This window comes from Bison bison, unplaced genomic scaffold, assembly GCF_000754665.1.
Source record: "Bison bison bison isolate TAMUID 2011002044 unplaced genomic scaffold, Bison_UMD1.0 scf7180017864277, whole genome shotgun sequence".
NCBI classification, from domain to species: Eukaryota; Metazoa; Chordata; class Mammalia; order Artiodactyla; family Bovidae; genus Bison; species Bison bison.
In genome coordinates this window covers 1479678-1496329 of record NW_011494849.1, presented here as the reverse complement: position 1 = coordinate 1496329, position 16652 = coordinate 1479678, and the positions used below count along the sequence as shown (strand labels likewise).

The 16652-nt window shown below is 37.3% G+C and overlaps 1 pseudogene; it reads right to left on the bottom strand.

Annotated features, from left to right (window-relative positions):
* Positions 1–2552: 2552 nt before the first annotated feature.
* Positions 2553–3471, bottom strand: LOC104995152 (annotated as a pseudogene).
* Positions 3472–16652: the final 13181 nt, after the last annotated feature.

The window sequence follows — 16652 nt, the reverse complement described above, 5'->3', positions numbered from 1 at the left end:
CATTATCCTCTATGCACAACTTAAGGTATAAAAACTACTTTGGAAAATAAAGTGCGGGCCTTGTTCACCTAAACTTGGTCTCCCCATGTCGCTCTCTCTCTCAAATTCTGGCTGAGTCTCCATCTGGAGCGTGGAACCCGCCATGCTTGCTAATTATGCCTGGGCTTCTAAGATCCGAATGGGGAGGCCTCAGTGTCCCCTCTCCTTTCGGAGAACAGAAGGACGCCTGCGGGCTACATAAGTGGTGCAAACTTCTTGTCTTGAAGTTTTATTGGTCTCCCGCATAAACCAAGCTACTCAGCCTCTTTTCTCCACTGAATTTCCTACTGAGCTATCCTCATCCTATTACTCTTTATATCTTTGATAAAATATTTAAATAAATAGGTCGCCGACACCGTCCCCGCTTCAAATATCCTGGATCAGCCGGGGCTGGACCCTGGCACAAAGCTACAACAAATTTGACAGCATCTTCTTGAAGGACAAATTCAATCATTTAGACTGCAGTTTTGTTATCTATACACCTAAACCTATCACAGAAAATTTGTAAGAAAGTAAACCTGAGTTCTAAAGACCTGGATTGGAAGTTAGTAGTTGAAATTTTTAAAAGGGAGCTGCATTCCAGTATAATAGTTTCGAACACAATTTATGGGGGAATCACATATGATGTGATTCTTGTTTGCTCCTTGGACGAAAAGCTATGACAAACCTAAAAAGCAGAGATATTACTTTGCCAACAAAACTCTGTATAATCAAAGATGTAGTTTTTCCAATAGTCATGTGTGGATGTGAGAGTTGGACCATAAAGAAGCTTGAGTGCCAAAGAATTGATGGTTTTGAACTGTGTTTTGGAAAAGACTCTTGAGAGTTCTTTGGGCTGCAAGATCAAACCAGTCCATCCTAAAGGAGATCAATCCTGAATACTCATTGGAAGGACTGATGCTGAAGATGAAGCTAAAATACCTTGGCCACCTTATGTGAAGAGCCAACTCAGAAAAGATTCTGATGCTGGGAAAGAATGAAGGCAGGAGAAGGGAACAACAAAGGATGGAATGGTTAGATGGCATCACTGACTCAGCAGACATGAGTTTAGGAATCTCTAGGAGATGATGAAGGACAGGGTAGTCTGGTGTGCTTCCATCCATAGGTTGCAAAGAGGTGGACACAACTGAGTGATTGAACAACAATATATGATGTGAAGCAAGTCAGTTAGTAAAACTCTTGATTTCAACTTTCTTCTCTGTAAGATAGAAATAATTATAATGGAACCACCAGTTTAGTACCTGGATAAATAAACTGAAGTAGATCTGCCTGATACATGGTAAGGGCTTCATTTAATGTAAATATATGTAAGAGAACCACAGAACAATAGCTTTGGAACCTAACTATAAGCTTTTTGTTGAGATTTGTAAAGCACATTTACCCCTGTTTCAAATGGTTCTTCAAATATTGGTAAAAAAAGAAAAACAGTTTTTTACACTCAAGAAAAACCATGAGCCATAAACTTATTTAAAACATAAAAAGTTGAGTAATTTCAAAATTTCTGCTTATATTTTTGTGTTAAGAAAATATAGATAGATTGTGAATTGGTCTCTTCTCTTTTTGCTTTTGATAAATTCATAGTACAAAAAAAAAATATTGAACTGTTATTCCTTCACTCAACTGTCCCTTCCACATGTGTTTACCTAAGAATTTATATTCCTTGTTTGCTATAACACAGGCTAAACAAAAAAATGGAAGATGTTCTGAGATCAATGTCCTATGGAAAGCTGATTTCATTCAAGCAACATATATGAGGCATTTGGTAAATTAGTAGTAAGACTCTGGACAAAATCTTACTCTACAATCATCAACTTATGGATTTATAGCTGTCCTTTCCATTACCTAATCTGAAGCTACAAACCTGAACACTGAAGTCTCTGGAAAGTATGTTAAAAGTTATTAAAATGCATAAAGATTGTTTAACAAACATAAATTAGTCAACAAATGTTAGTTCCTGGGTCTACTTTTTTCTATCAGTGGTCTGCAAAATTTCTTAATTTTCTTTCAGAATTTGCAAGAGGCACTTCCCTGGTGGCTCAGGTTGTAAAGAACTCACCTGCCAATGTAGGAAACTCAAGAGATGTGGGTTCCATTCCTTGGTTGGGAAGATCCCCTGAAGTAGGAAATGGCAACCCCTTCCAGTATTCTTGCCTGGCAAGTTCCATGGATGGGGAGCCTGATGGGCTACAGTCCATGGGGTCACGCAGAGTTGCACATGACTGAGTATCCCCCTCCACACACACATAATCCTCTCTATGGGGAGTAAATCTGCCTCTTTGCATCAGTGTAGACTGTCACCTGCCAGGTTCCTCTGTCCCTGAAATTTTCCATGCAAGAATACTGGAGGGGGTTTCCCCTTTCCTACTCCAAGGGATTTTCCTGACCCAGGGATTGAACCCACATCTCTTGAGTCTCCTGCATTGGCAGGAAATTATTTTACCACTGAGTCACCTGGGACGCCCCTAATCTTCTCTCTATATATAAACAATTACTTCCTTTGTACCATGGACAGCCTAAATTACTGTCCTCTTCAACAAAATTCTCATGGAATTTTTCACCTCTGTGTTTCTCACTGTGTAAATGATAGGATTTAACATGGGAGTGAAGACTGAAAAGAACACAGTCACCCACTTGTCAGCAGGGTAAGTGGCCACAGGATGCATATGGGTGAATATACAAGGGACGAAAAGGAGCACCACCACTGTAAAGTGGGAGGCACATGTAGAGAGCGGTTTGCATCGTCCTTCAGAGCCGTGAGTTTTCAGGGAGCTCAGGATGACGTAGGAAATGAGGAGCATGCAAAAATGAGCAAGCACATGGCCCCAGGGTTGGCTGCCACCACTATACTGAGCTTGTAGGTGTCACTGCAGGCAAGTTTCAACAGTGAGAAGAAATCACACATGAAGTGGTCAGTGACTTTGGGTCCACAAAAGGTCAAGTTGATCATGAAAAGAATCTGCACAGTGGTTTGTAGGATCCCGTTGATACAGGCCACCACCACCAGGAGCTGACAGAGCCCCTGTCACATGATGGTCGTGAAGTGTAGAGGCTTCCAGATGGCTGCATAGCGGTCATAGGCCATGACAGTGAGGACAATAATCTATGGTCCTCTTGGGGGTGTTCCACAAAAAGCTGAGTCAGGCAGCCACCCCAGAAGATAGGTCTCTTCTGGTACAGTGGGTCGATGACCATTTTCGGGGTGGTGACAGAGGTGAAGGAGGCATCTAAGAAGGACAAGTGAGTGAGAAAGAAGTACATGAGAGCTAAGAGTGTAGGGCTTAGGGAAATGGTAAGGGTAATGAGCAGGCTGGTCAGCATGGTAAATAGGAAAATGAACAAAACGACAGTTAAGAGTATTCTCTGCAAATGTGGATTCTGTGTGAATCCCAAGAGAACAAATTCAGTCACATTGTAAGAAGACGTGAGATTCATTTAGGAACAAAGACAGTCCCATGGCTTGAATTACCTAAAAAGAAGAATCAGTAATACAGCTTCATCATGAAAGCATAGTAGAATTTCTTAGAAGAAGGCTAGAGCAATCAGTAGAACTGTGGAACATGTCCTTGACAATTTTGCCCCAGTACATGTTTCACATGTTTATTACTTTCCTCGTGTTTTGCGTTTCTACAGACACCTGTCATCTGCAAAACATCTATAGGACAACACATGATGTACAATTTACTGAGAAAACACCCTACTATCTACATGGAATCTGGATTCTCCTCTTAGTTCCAATTCCTTCTGCGTCTGCTGAGTCATGTCAGTGCACTGGGCTGAGCCCTCCTCTGTGTCCTTGGTCACAAATCAGCATAATCAGATGTATCTTGCAAGCTGAGATTTGCCCCACAGAGATAAGTGCTACTGCCTCTTCCATGAGGTTTTACATGTTAAGCCTCAGCTCTAAACAGGGAGAACAGAAAGAAATAGTCCTCTAGGTAAGGTGGAAAGACAGACAATGTATATAGGTATGCACCCATATCTATATACAAATAATACAAACACATATAAAATCTATGACATACAATGAGTACCAATTACAAACTCACTCATTCGACAAATAACTGGAGCCTTACTGTGTATGTGAATGTATGTTTGCTCCTACAAAATCAAGAACAGTATTCCTGTTTATGTCCTTAATAATTGAAACATTACCAAACAGCAACATGGCACCCATCCATGAGAGGAATGTTCCCACTCCTTTCTGTTTCTGATACAGTCATTGTCATGCCTTCTCCCATCTTTCTGTAAGATCCATCTTCCATCATTCTTGGTTAGGGATACTGTATTACTATCTAAAGGGTAAATTTGGGGACATAAATACAATAAAATTCCCCAAAAGTTCAGAAAAGACTATAATATACATAAAATAAGTCTTACAAGTAATTGATGTATTTTAGAAATAGCTCTGAATAAATACAAATTAGTTTTTCATTTTCCTTTGTTTCATTTTTCTTTCTAGGGATAAACCATAATGGAAAATATTTTTAGAAAGAAAAAAATCATTATTTACAATTTGTTTAGCATAAATATTAAGAGCTGTGCAAAATTCAGAAATGACATAATTCATTTCTTTGGTAGCATGCAATTTTTGCAGAGTTTTTGTTTTTTTTTTCTTAATTGTACAATATCTTTGAAACATTTTTAAGTCGTGTTATAAAGTGAAGAGAAGTTTAGATGCAATTTTTAAATATGTAATTGTTCTAACTAATATAGTATCAACTAATTTATTGAAAGACTAATTTAAATATATATCAACAAGAAAAAAGATTAAAATATTTTTGCTTTTAAATTGATAGCATGGTATTTGAATCTATCTTTCTTGAAAGCTTGTATATTGAAAGAGGAATTTAAATGTCAGACAGGTGAGGATAAGAGGTGTTTATATGATTTTTAAGAATGATTAGAAACTAAGAGTCTATGAATATGTGATTTTCTGGAAAAAAAGGAATAAAAAGAGACCTTACCTATGAACTTGTTTGACACAGGTCCATGCAAAGTCCAGGCAGCTGTTAGTTCATCAGGAAAGAAGTAAGGGTATACTGTTAAAAAATGCCAGCTAGCTCAGCTTCAGTAAGTGCCTTTACTGACTTATAAATGTATATTTGGGTAAGTCTTAAAAGTACAACCACATAACCTGTTCACAGGCAAATTCAGTAGCTCCTTAGGTGTAGCTAATAGAGCCTCAGGGGGATTTCAACATTATTAGCAGGCCTAGCCAACAACCCAATTATTTCATATGAGTTAACTGAGCAATGCTCAAAATTCTCCTTAGCCAGGCTCCAGCAGTACGTGAACTGTAAACTTCCATGTGTTCAAGCTGGTTTTAAAAGTCAGAGGAACCAGATATCAAATTGTCAACATCCACTCGATCATTGAAAAAGCAAGAGAGTTCCAGGAAAACATCTATTTCTGCTTTATTGACTATGCCAAAGCCTTTGACCCTGTGGATCACAATAAAATGTGAAAAATTCTGAAACAGATGGGAATACCAAACCACCTAACCTGTCTCTTGAGAAGCCTGTGTGCAGGTCAGGAAGCAACAGTTAGAACTGGACATGGAAAAACTGACTGGTTCCAAATAGGAAAAGGAGTATGTCAAGGCTGTATATTGTCACCCTGCTTATTTAACTTATATGCAGAGTACACAATAAGAAACGCTGGGCTAGAAGCAACACAAGCTGGAATCAAGATTGTTGGGAGAAATATCAATAACCTCAGATATGCAGATGATACCACCCTTATGGCAGAAAATGAAGAGGAACTAAAAAGCCTCTTGATGAAAGTGAAAGAGGAGAGCAAAAAGTTGGCTTAAAGCTCCACATTCAGAAAACAAAGATCATGGCATCTGGGCCCATCACTTCATGGGAAACAGATGGGGAAACAGTGTCAGACTTTATTTTTTTAGGCTCCAAAATCACTGCAGATGGTGACTGCAGCCATGAAATTAAAAGGCGCTTACTCCTTGGAAGCAAAGTTCTGACCATCCTAGATTGTATATTGAAAAGCACAGATATTACTTTGCCAACAAAGGTCCATCTAATCAAGGCTATGGTTTTTCCAGTGGTCATGTATGGATGTGAGATTTGGACTGTGAAGAAAGCTGAGCACCGAAGAATTAATGCTTTTGAACTGTGGTTTTGGAGAAGACTCTTGAGAGTTCCTTGGACTGCAAGGAGATCCAACCAGTCCATTCTGAAGGAGATCAGTCCTTGGTGTTCATTGGAAGGACTGATGCTGAGGCTGAAACTCCAATACTCTGGCCACCTCGTGTGAAGAGTTGACTCATTTGAAAAGACCATGATGCTGGGAGGGATTGGGGGCAGAAAGAGACGGAGACGACAGAGGATGAGATGGCTAAATGGCATCACTGACTCAATGGACATGAGTTTTAGTGAACTCTGGGAGTTGATGATGGACAGGGAGGCCTGGCGTGCTGTGATTCATGGGGTTGCAAAGAGTCAGACATGACTGAGCGACTGAATTGTACTGAACTGAACTGAGCAGCAAAGAACTTTTATGGCACTCATTTTTAATTTTGAACTCATTTTATCATAGATAAAATACTATGACAAGAAATAAAAAAAGGTTGACCACTTATGAATTTAAATATTTAATATGACATGAGCTTATTGGGTGTCTGACTATTTAGTATTGTGTAAATTAAACCCTTGTGCAACTATCTGATTTTAAACTTCTCTTATAATAGTTTATTTTAATTGATTTACAATTTATTGAAATAATAATTTTTAAATATTGTTTTTAGATGTGCATTCACTGATAATACTGAATTCTTTCATGGTACTAGCACTTCACAGCTTTAAAGTTTACAGTACTTCAAATTAGTTTTTTATTGTTCAAATTGCCCAAATACATTAACATGATAGTGATGAAAATAATTCTACACTTCAACATATTTAGAGATGGTAAAATATATTTTTTCAGTTATTTAAATGAAATTGTTTACTATCCATTGGGATAAAAAAATAGGCAATAGCATTCACAATTTATAATAAGGAAATGCAAGAGAAAGAGTAAGAATGCCATTTGCCAAGGGGAAATAAAAATGAGGGCACTAAATCCTGGACCAGGATCCTTATATTAAACTATTTTTTACAACTGAAGTGGCATGAGATGTTTATGCTATCACCAACTATAAGGTCCACTACAAAGATCTATGAATATAAGTAAATACTGATATATGAAATTATTTTCTAAATATATTTAAACCAATTCAACACAGAAATAGGCCTATATAGATCAGCACTCACTCATCATGTTCAAATATGCTTGCATTAAATTGTATATGATTCTCGTTGGATCCAGAGAAGGTGGAACTGTGAGCATTGTGTGTCGTGAAGGAAAATAGTTTAAGGAAGCTGAAATCACTTGACTAAATCTAGTTTGATTGGACACTCCAATATTAGAGTGTAGTAAAAATATTGTGATTACAGGTGCCAAAGACAGTCTGAATGAAAATTTAAAACTTTACATTCTATAAGGGGTATGGATTTTGCAGAAATGTTATCATGAAATTGTTTGAACTTGTCTTTCAGCTCTGGAATGAAAATTGGAATCAGGTCAGAGAATTAGCATGTACTGACAAAGTTGTCATTTCCAATTCCATAAAAGATTGAAATTCCTTAACAATGGCACATTGAGTGGTTATCCAGACTCTAATTAAATAGATGCATTTCTTGGTAAAGAGATTGTTTTTGAACCTAATCACCTACTTAGTCCAACTTCCCAAGCCCTAGAGAAGCATAAAAGGGAAAGAGAGAGGAGTTATGTCTAAAATCAATAAAGGTTGTTACTTAAAATATTTTTTTTTCAAAAGAGGGATTCTTGGAGATATAACAAGGAAAGTCTGTTTCATACAAATCCAAGGATAGAGTGGTTTAAAACCCTGGGGAGATAGCAATACAGATTCTCAAATTTGAAGGGTAAACCAGAGTGAAATCAGGAGGATAATATCATAGATCATATCACAGTTGATCAGAAACTAGTTGAAGAACAGTTTGAGCTTTGATAGATTCAGGGACTAATTTCACAAAACCAGGTGCCTGGCAAAGTGTACTTAGGGCAGCTTTATGCCTTTCAATATGTAGAGAAACATGTTCTCCAAGTAACAGAGCATTTAAAACAGAGCTCACATTGTCAGTCCAATCCGAGGAATCTTCGTCCCAGAAGGATGTCTATGTTGTTTACCAGGGATGGAAGCTTCTGGGTGATGGACTGTGTCCCCTGCTATCCTAGGTCATATTATGATAATTATGTTTCCTACTTTCACTAGCCAATTAGTGCTACTGTATCATCCCTTATCAGTTTCCTTTAACTCTATGCATGCCTTGCTATGTAAACATGTTAAAATATTTTTGTTATTGTTTTTTAGTCACTAAGTTGTGTCTGATTCTTCTGTGACCCCCTGGACTGTAGCCTACCAGGCTCCTCTGTCCATGGGATTTCCCAGTCAAGAATATTGGAGTGAGTTGTCATTTCTTTCTCCAGGGAATATTTCCAACACAGGGACCGAACCTACATCTCCTACATTGGCAGACAGATTCTTTACCACTGAGTCACCAGGGAAATCCAAAATCTTGTCTCCCACTTTAAATATGTTGTTTCTTGTCAGGTTTCCAATTGATGCAGAAAGTTTGTGTTTTTCCTTTGTAAAAAAATAACAGTAAATCAGAAATTAGCTTTCTTTTTAATAAATTTAGTTTATTTATATAGCATCTGTACTTCTTTTGATGTACAGCTGCTAAATAAGTTTAACATTTGTCAGGAAAGTTTCGTGAAAGAGAAAAATGCAACCTAAAGAGTATTGGATGTCTTTATGGAAATATGTGTGTTATTTATAGCATTCTCTTTGGAGTTTATGACTCCAAGGGATTTATGCCTTTTACTGTCTGTTAGCTATTTTGTAAGTCTTTACTTTGAAAAAATTAATACAATTTCAAATAATTCTTGTTAAGCAAAATGCAAATGTTGTCCAGTGGAAGTTTGATCAATTTTCCTGACCATTACAGATAAAGACAGCTTTCTTTTCATTTGTAAATTCATTTATGTATGTGTGCTCTGTCACCTCAAATGTGTTTGACTCTTTAAGCCTGCCAGGCTCCTCCGTCCATTGGATTATCCAGGCTAGAGTACTGGAGTGGGTTTCCATGCCCTTCTCCAGGGAATTTTCCAAAACTAGAAATCAAACTCGTGTCTCCTGCACCTCCTGCACTGCAGGCAAAATCTTTACCACTGAGCCACAGGAGAAGCCCTGTCGGGAGCCAGCATGGGAGTCCCCATCAATGACAAAGTCGTGCAGGAGAGCTCTGATGGGCAAGGCGAGACAGAGCTCAAGAGGCTCCCCTCTGGACCTGCCTGAGCGTCTACCCCAAAACCAGAATCTGTCTGTTTTACTATTTTATGACTTTCACCAACTCCTCTGACAATCATGGGGGGCTATCCCCGACAACCTTTCTCCATAAGAAAATTAACCTAGAGCTCTAGTTAATAAGTCTCCAGGGTATAATAAGGTGTGTTCCAATTCAAATCCCTCAGAAAGCTTTCTAACCTGCCTGACAGGTTTCCAGACTCTTACAGCTATGCATGTGATTGTTTGCAGCCTCCCAACCATGAGAGGCATGGGAGGCTTAAGATATTCTAACGATGCAGAGCCTCTTGGTGAGTTAGAAATTGTTAAATAGAACTAATAGAGAATTTCTTTGTTGAACTAATGCCTGCTGCCAAGTTTCCATATCCCTTACCCCCTTTGTCCCTGGGAGTGTATTGATTAATATAGTTGGTATATATAAATATAAGTAGAAGCCTTAATGTTAATACTAACCCTAGACCCTTGAGCTAATAAATTCTTCCCTTGATTATCCCCACTGCACCTTTGCCCTATAGGAATGCAACTCTGTCTAGTGCTTTCAGGGAGTGGCACCAAACTTTAAGAAAAATCACCTCTGGAGAAAATAAGTTTTTCTGGTTGACTAACCCTTATCAGGAAAAAAAAAAAAGCAGGTCTCCTGACCAGAAGATAATGTAAATCACCTAAAGCCTTTGTATCTGATAAGTTTGCAGGAAAAAAGCCTGGTTTCAATAATGGCCAAGGTCTGCTGACCTTGAATGACTTTGCACACCCTATTACTTTCTATGCACAACTTAGGGTATAAAAGCTCCTTTTGAAAATAAAGCTTCAGATCTTGCTCAACAGGCTTGGTCTGCCTGCGTCGTTCTTGCTTCCTTTTCTCTCCTTTTCCTTTCTGTTCTTCTTACAGGCCAAAATAATTGGAGTGCGGGAGTCCTCTGAGACCACTTATTGCCTGGGCTTCTAAGACCCACTCTAGAAGGTGCCTAAGGTGGGAGACAGAGCCTGCAGCCTCCGTGGTCAGAGCAAATCTGGTGTCATGGGTTTTATTGATTTTCTGCCTAAACCAATTATAATAAGTCTCTGATTCTTTCCACTTAGCTATCCTTTTCACCAATGCTGTCCTCCCGAGGAAATCCTGGGATCCAACCGGGCTGGACCCCGGTAAAGCCCCATTTCACATGTCTGATGGAACAAAGTAAAAGTGGATTCTCCTTTGGACTGATTATTATATGTTACTTTTCCCCTCATTATTCAATGAGCTAAATAAAAATTTTGCCATGTGTTCATTTTATATTTGTATGAGTAGTGATAAAAGACTCATATAAGTTTAGATAATCTTATCCTGTGTGATACTTTACCACAGGTTTTCTGTTCTATTTGGGGGAGGGTCTTGCTTCTATTTAATCAATTTGCAAAATAAATATCCTTTAAAACTTATTTTGAAGTTAAATGTTTCAATAGCACTTTCTCATCTCTGCTTCTATTTTTGTAGAGCCCAAAAGATTGCAGGTTCTTAGATGGTTAAGGACTAAGGAAAGTAAGCCTATTTTTCTTTTGATATGTTATTTTTGGATAAATTTGAAACTTTTTATAGATCAGGAATATTAGGATAAGTAATGATCAAAATCTAATATTGACTGTATGCTAAGTATTATGCAAAGACTTTTAGTTTTAAACTTTCTCCTTTAAAAGTTTTAAAATGAGTTATAGGCTGGACTATAGGAAAATTAAGACATGGAGACATTCAGCTTTGTGTCTCAGGGCATGCAGCTAATGAGGAGCAGACCTGAAAGTACAGTTCAAGACTGCCTGACCTCAAGACTGATCATGGTCTTGACCTCACCTTACTTTCCATGTAAAAAATTACCAAATATTCAGCAGAAGCCTTCTTTAACATCCATTAACAAACTCTTTCAGAGCACTGTTTCTTGCCCTAATTCATGGAGGCATTAAAAAAATGGATTGGAAAATTGGGAATTTCAAAGATGTTACCTTCTTCCTCTGAGAAGTTTTCATTTCCTCTCTTAGGAGAATTTAGAATTTTAGTTGTTTTCTTTACTTTCTTAATTAACAGGACATTACTTGTCAACTACAAATTGGTAGTTATCATCAGCACTTTTCATCTATCTGTGTTGTTTATGTCATTCCGTTGCTAAGTCATCTCTGACTGTTTTTGACTTCATGGACTACAGCACACCAGGCTCTCCTTCACTATTTCCTGGAGTTTGCTCAGATTCATGTCCACTGAGTTGGTGATGCTATCTAACCATCTCATCCTCTGCCACCCTCTTCTTTGGCCTTCAACCTTTCTAAGCATGAAGATATTTTTCAATGAGTCTGCTCTTTGCACCAGATGGACAAAGTGTTGGAGCTTCAGCTTTAGCAGCAGTCCTTTCGATGACTATTCACAGTTGATTTCCTCTAGGATCAACTGGTTTGATCTCCTTGCACTCCAAGGGTCTCTCAAGAGTCTTCTCCAACACCACAATTCACAAGCATTTATTCTTTGTCTCTTGGCATTCTTTATGGTCCAACTCTAGCATCTGTACATGACAACTGGATAAAACCATAGCTTTGACTATGAGAATATTTTTCAGCAAAATAATGTCTCTGCTTTTGAATATGCTGTCTAGTTTTGTCACAGCTTTCCTCCCAAGGAGCAAACATATTTTAATTTCATAGTGACATTGATTTTGAAGCCCAAGAAAATAAAATGTATCTCTGCTTCAGTATCTACCAAACAACTCAAAGAAAGTGTCTGTATCCTTTGAAGGGGAAACAGAAACTTGCTCCAAGGCTGCACTATTGTTTCTGCTGGGTGCTTGTTTCTCCCTTGTTTCCCATCTACTTTCACCCTAATTAACAACTGCAAACCTGCCCATTAAACTCAGAGAAAGTCAGGGAGACTGAATGAAACCTACTTCCTGTAATTGAGGAAGTGAGAGACACAGAAAAGCTTTTGTGCCCAGGAGCCCCACAGAACCCAGCTTTGTATCACCAGAAGTGAGTTTTATTAGGACTTCATTTTCTCTATGTTCTCACAAAGTTAGTCATCCTAAAGATTTGAGGTGATTTATCTTTTGGTTTTGATTTACATTTCCTCCTTGATTAGTGATGTTGAGCACCTTCTCATGGTCCTATTAGCATTTTTATATTTTCTTTGGAAAAATACCTATTCAGGTCCTTTGGCCATTTTTAAATTAAGTTATTTGCTCTTATGTTATTTAGTTGTAGAAGTCCCTTATATATTTAGATATTAACTCCTTATGAACATATACTTTGCAAGCTTTTTGTTTTTGTTTTTTCTTCCCATTCTATAGGTTACATTTTCAAGTTATTTGTTTCCTTCAATGTGTAGAAACAGTCTGGGTTTAGAACTTGAGATCCTAAACTTCAGACTAATGTCATGATGGGAGAAAGCTTAACTGATCTGATAGCTTTTGCATCTGGGAGCCCTGATTGGGCCTTTTACAAGCCTGACAACCTCACTGGATAAAGTTTATCTACATAGTTCTGTGTCTGCATGGAGACGGAAAAAGACCCAAAAGAGGCTGGTTTTCTAGCCCTCTCTGCCAATGCACCATTCATAGAAGTGCAGTTATCTTGGACTCACATTAAAAGTTCAGCAATGTGTTGTTTACCAGAGAATGACCTCAGTCCATATCACATGGAATGAAATAATTGTACAACCAAGTTCTCCCTAAATTCATTATGGTCACATACAAAGCAAAGCAATGAACAGAAAGATATAGCCCTTTGTGTCGACATATATAGCCACATGTGTGATTAAACATAGACCTGTGTGTGACAATATACAGCCTTCTTTATAGAAATATATAGACCTGTGTGTGATATATCAAATACACATGCATATACATACACAAATGTATCCATATTGATAGTCAAATACTGACCCATGTATTATCAGCTAAAGACCTCTGTGTGTTCACATACAGACATAATGTGTAATTGGGTGGAAACCTACATAACATTGAATATGTAGGTACAAGGGATACCAACATACTTGTGTGTTGTTGGCTCAGGGATATGGATATTTGCATTTAACAAACATCTGTGGCCTTGAGGACTGAACTGTAATTCATGACAATGAATGTCATTGAGCACTTTCTGAGCAGCTCATTGAAAATGCAAATCAAACATAAATAGCACCCTCTTCTTTTATTTTTTTTAACAACAAAACCAAAATGTCAGTCATATGTACACTCTATGGAGATAATTACAGATTTTTATTGAGACATCAGTAAATCCTTCTCAATATGTGTCCTGTTCTGGATGGGAAAACACAATACTAAACTATGTCATTCTCCTCAAAATATAAAGCATTGTGGCATTCTAAATAAATTTTTATGGGAAGTTTTCAAACTTTGCCTAATGACTGTTTAAAGGAAGAAGAGAAGGAAAGGGAGGAGGAGGAGAAAGTGCCTCAGAATTCAAACTTATAGATATTGTAAAACCTGACATAGTAAATAGAAAATTATGAAATTAGCTGAAATTAATAATTATGTTGACATATCATTTTAAATGTTGGGGAAAATAGGGTTACATATTTTACTTACACAGACAAAAATAAATTGTAGATGGGTAAATAAAGTATTTTTTTAAAATTTATTTTTTTGAAATATAGTTGATTTACAATGTTAATTTATTTTAACAGCAAAAGTATTCAGTTATATATTTGTGTAAGTGCTTAGTCACTCAGTCATGTCTGACTCTTTGCAACTCCATAGACTGTAGCTTTCCAGGATCCTCTGTCCATGGGGATTCTCCAGGCAAGAATAGTGGAGTAGGTTGTCATGCCCTCCTTCAAGGGATCTTCCCAAACCAGCGATTGAACCTAGGTCTCCCACATTGCAGCCAGATTCTTTACAGTCTGAGCCACCAGGGGAGCCCAAGAATACTACAGTGGGGTAGCCTATCACTTCTCCAGGGGAGGGAGCTAGAGATTATCATACTAAAGGCAGTCAGAAAGAGAAAGACAAATAACATGTCACCCATATGGAGAATCTAAATATGGCACAAATAAATTTATCTATGAAACAGACTCATAGACACAGAAAACAGACTTATTGTTGAAAATATTTTTGTTATGATTTATCACAAGATATTGGACATAGTTCCTTGTCCTTTGCAGTGGGACCTTATTGGTTATACATTCTATACATAACAGTATCCATGTGCTCATCCCAAACTCCCAATCCTTTCCTGCCACACACCTCCCACTTAGCCACCACAAATCTGCTTTCTGTGTCTATGAGTCTGTTTCATAGATAAATTTATTTGTGTCATATTTTAGATTCCCTGTAATAGTGACATATGTTATTTGTCTTTTTCTTTCTGATTGCCTTAAGTATGATAATTGTTAGGTCCTTCCATGTTGCTAGAAATGGCATTCTTTTTTATGGCTCTGTAGAATCTCCACTGGCTCCTGTATTGGCAAGCAGATACTTGACCACAGACGCTCCTGTAAAGTACAAGATGTCTTTTTATTAGGGGATTAATCCCACTCATCAGGGCACTGCCTTCATGACCTAATCAATTTCCAATGGACGCCCTCCAAATACCACCACATTAGAAAGAATGTAATTTATGATTTTAGATAGGGAAACAAACTCTCAGCCTATAATAGCATCCAAAAGTAGAAGAACAAATTATATAATATCCAACAAACGCAGATGCTTATTATAATTTGTGAACACTGTTGAGTTTGAGAAGACAAAAAATAATATTAAGAAATCTCCATGTAACAGGATAAAAATCATCAGGATATGAGGTTTCTCACACACTGTGATTTACTAGCAAAATACACCCATCACCCCATAGCCTTGCCCCCTCATGGATCCAGAGTAAATATGAAAGTGAAAAGTGAAACTCACTCAATCTTGTCTGACTGTTTGTGACTCTCCAGGTAAGAATACTGGAATGGGAGGATGTTCCCTTCTCCAGGGGATCTTCCCAACCCAGGAATCAAACCGGGGTCTCCTACATTGAAGGTGGATTCTTTACCAGCTGAGCTATATGGGAAACATACAAATAGGTTTCTTTGATCGTATGCTTCCAAACACATTAGAAGAGGATAATATGTTGTTTCAAGCTTGATTTAGACAGGGAGAGAATTTTATGAACGATGTCTCTGAAAGATAAAACAGTATATTTTGACTTGTTTATCACTAGCAATTTGTGTAACATTAATAAAAGAGATGAACATGGCATACAAAGTCATGGCATATGAAGTCAACATCTTTTTTAACGATGATATCACCAAAATATCTGGTGTCAAGCTCCATCATGCATATTAGATGCTTATGATCATGGATTATGCTAAATTTACATGTAAAGGACAGAGGCTGGATCACTATAGAAGGCTATGAAACATATAAGCCAAAGAGTAGATTGGGATATTTAAAAATATTGGAGGCTTTACCAGATATTCCAAACTATCTGAGAAGAAGGATTGGTCACCTTTATGAAAATATAACTCCAAACAATGCAGGTAAATTTGAAGAGATAATGTGATTGCCCAATTGGGAAAATAAGTAAGATGTCAGTGTTTTTATGTATATGTACCTTGTTCGATCAGATTTATTTATAAAGATAGTCTCCTTATGTTTAATATTACAGCTCTGAAATATTCACCTTCAACCTCATCATGCTAAGACATACAAAGAAAGATTTTATATATATATATATATATATATTATATTATATTATATTATCTTGCAGACAAAAATAAGACAATACTTCAAATATTAATACAGGTTGTCTCTGTGGGAGTATGAGTGAACAAAGATTTTCTATCATATTTCTATGCTATTCTTTTAATATTTGTAACGAGTCATTAATTCTGAAAAAGGTTATATTATTTAAGACAAAAACATGAGGAAATCTTCCACTAATTTAATAAATTTACATGGAACATAAATCTGTAGTCGCAATGAAAGTGAAAGTGAAAGTCGCCCAGTTGTGTCCAACTCTTTGCGTCCCCATGGACTATACAGTCCATGGAATTCTCTAGACCAGAATACTAGAGTAGGTAGCCTTTCCCTTCTCCAGGGGATCTTCCCAACCCAGGGATCAAACCTAGGTCTCCCACATTTCAGGCAGATTCTTTACTAACTGAGCCACAAGGGAATTCTCAATAGAGACATTTTTTTTTGACATTTTTAATTGCAGAAATCTTACAAATGTATTTTAAATATATATATATATATATATATATATATATATA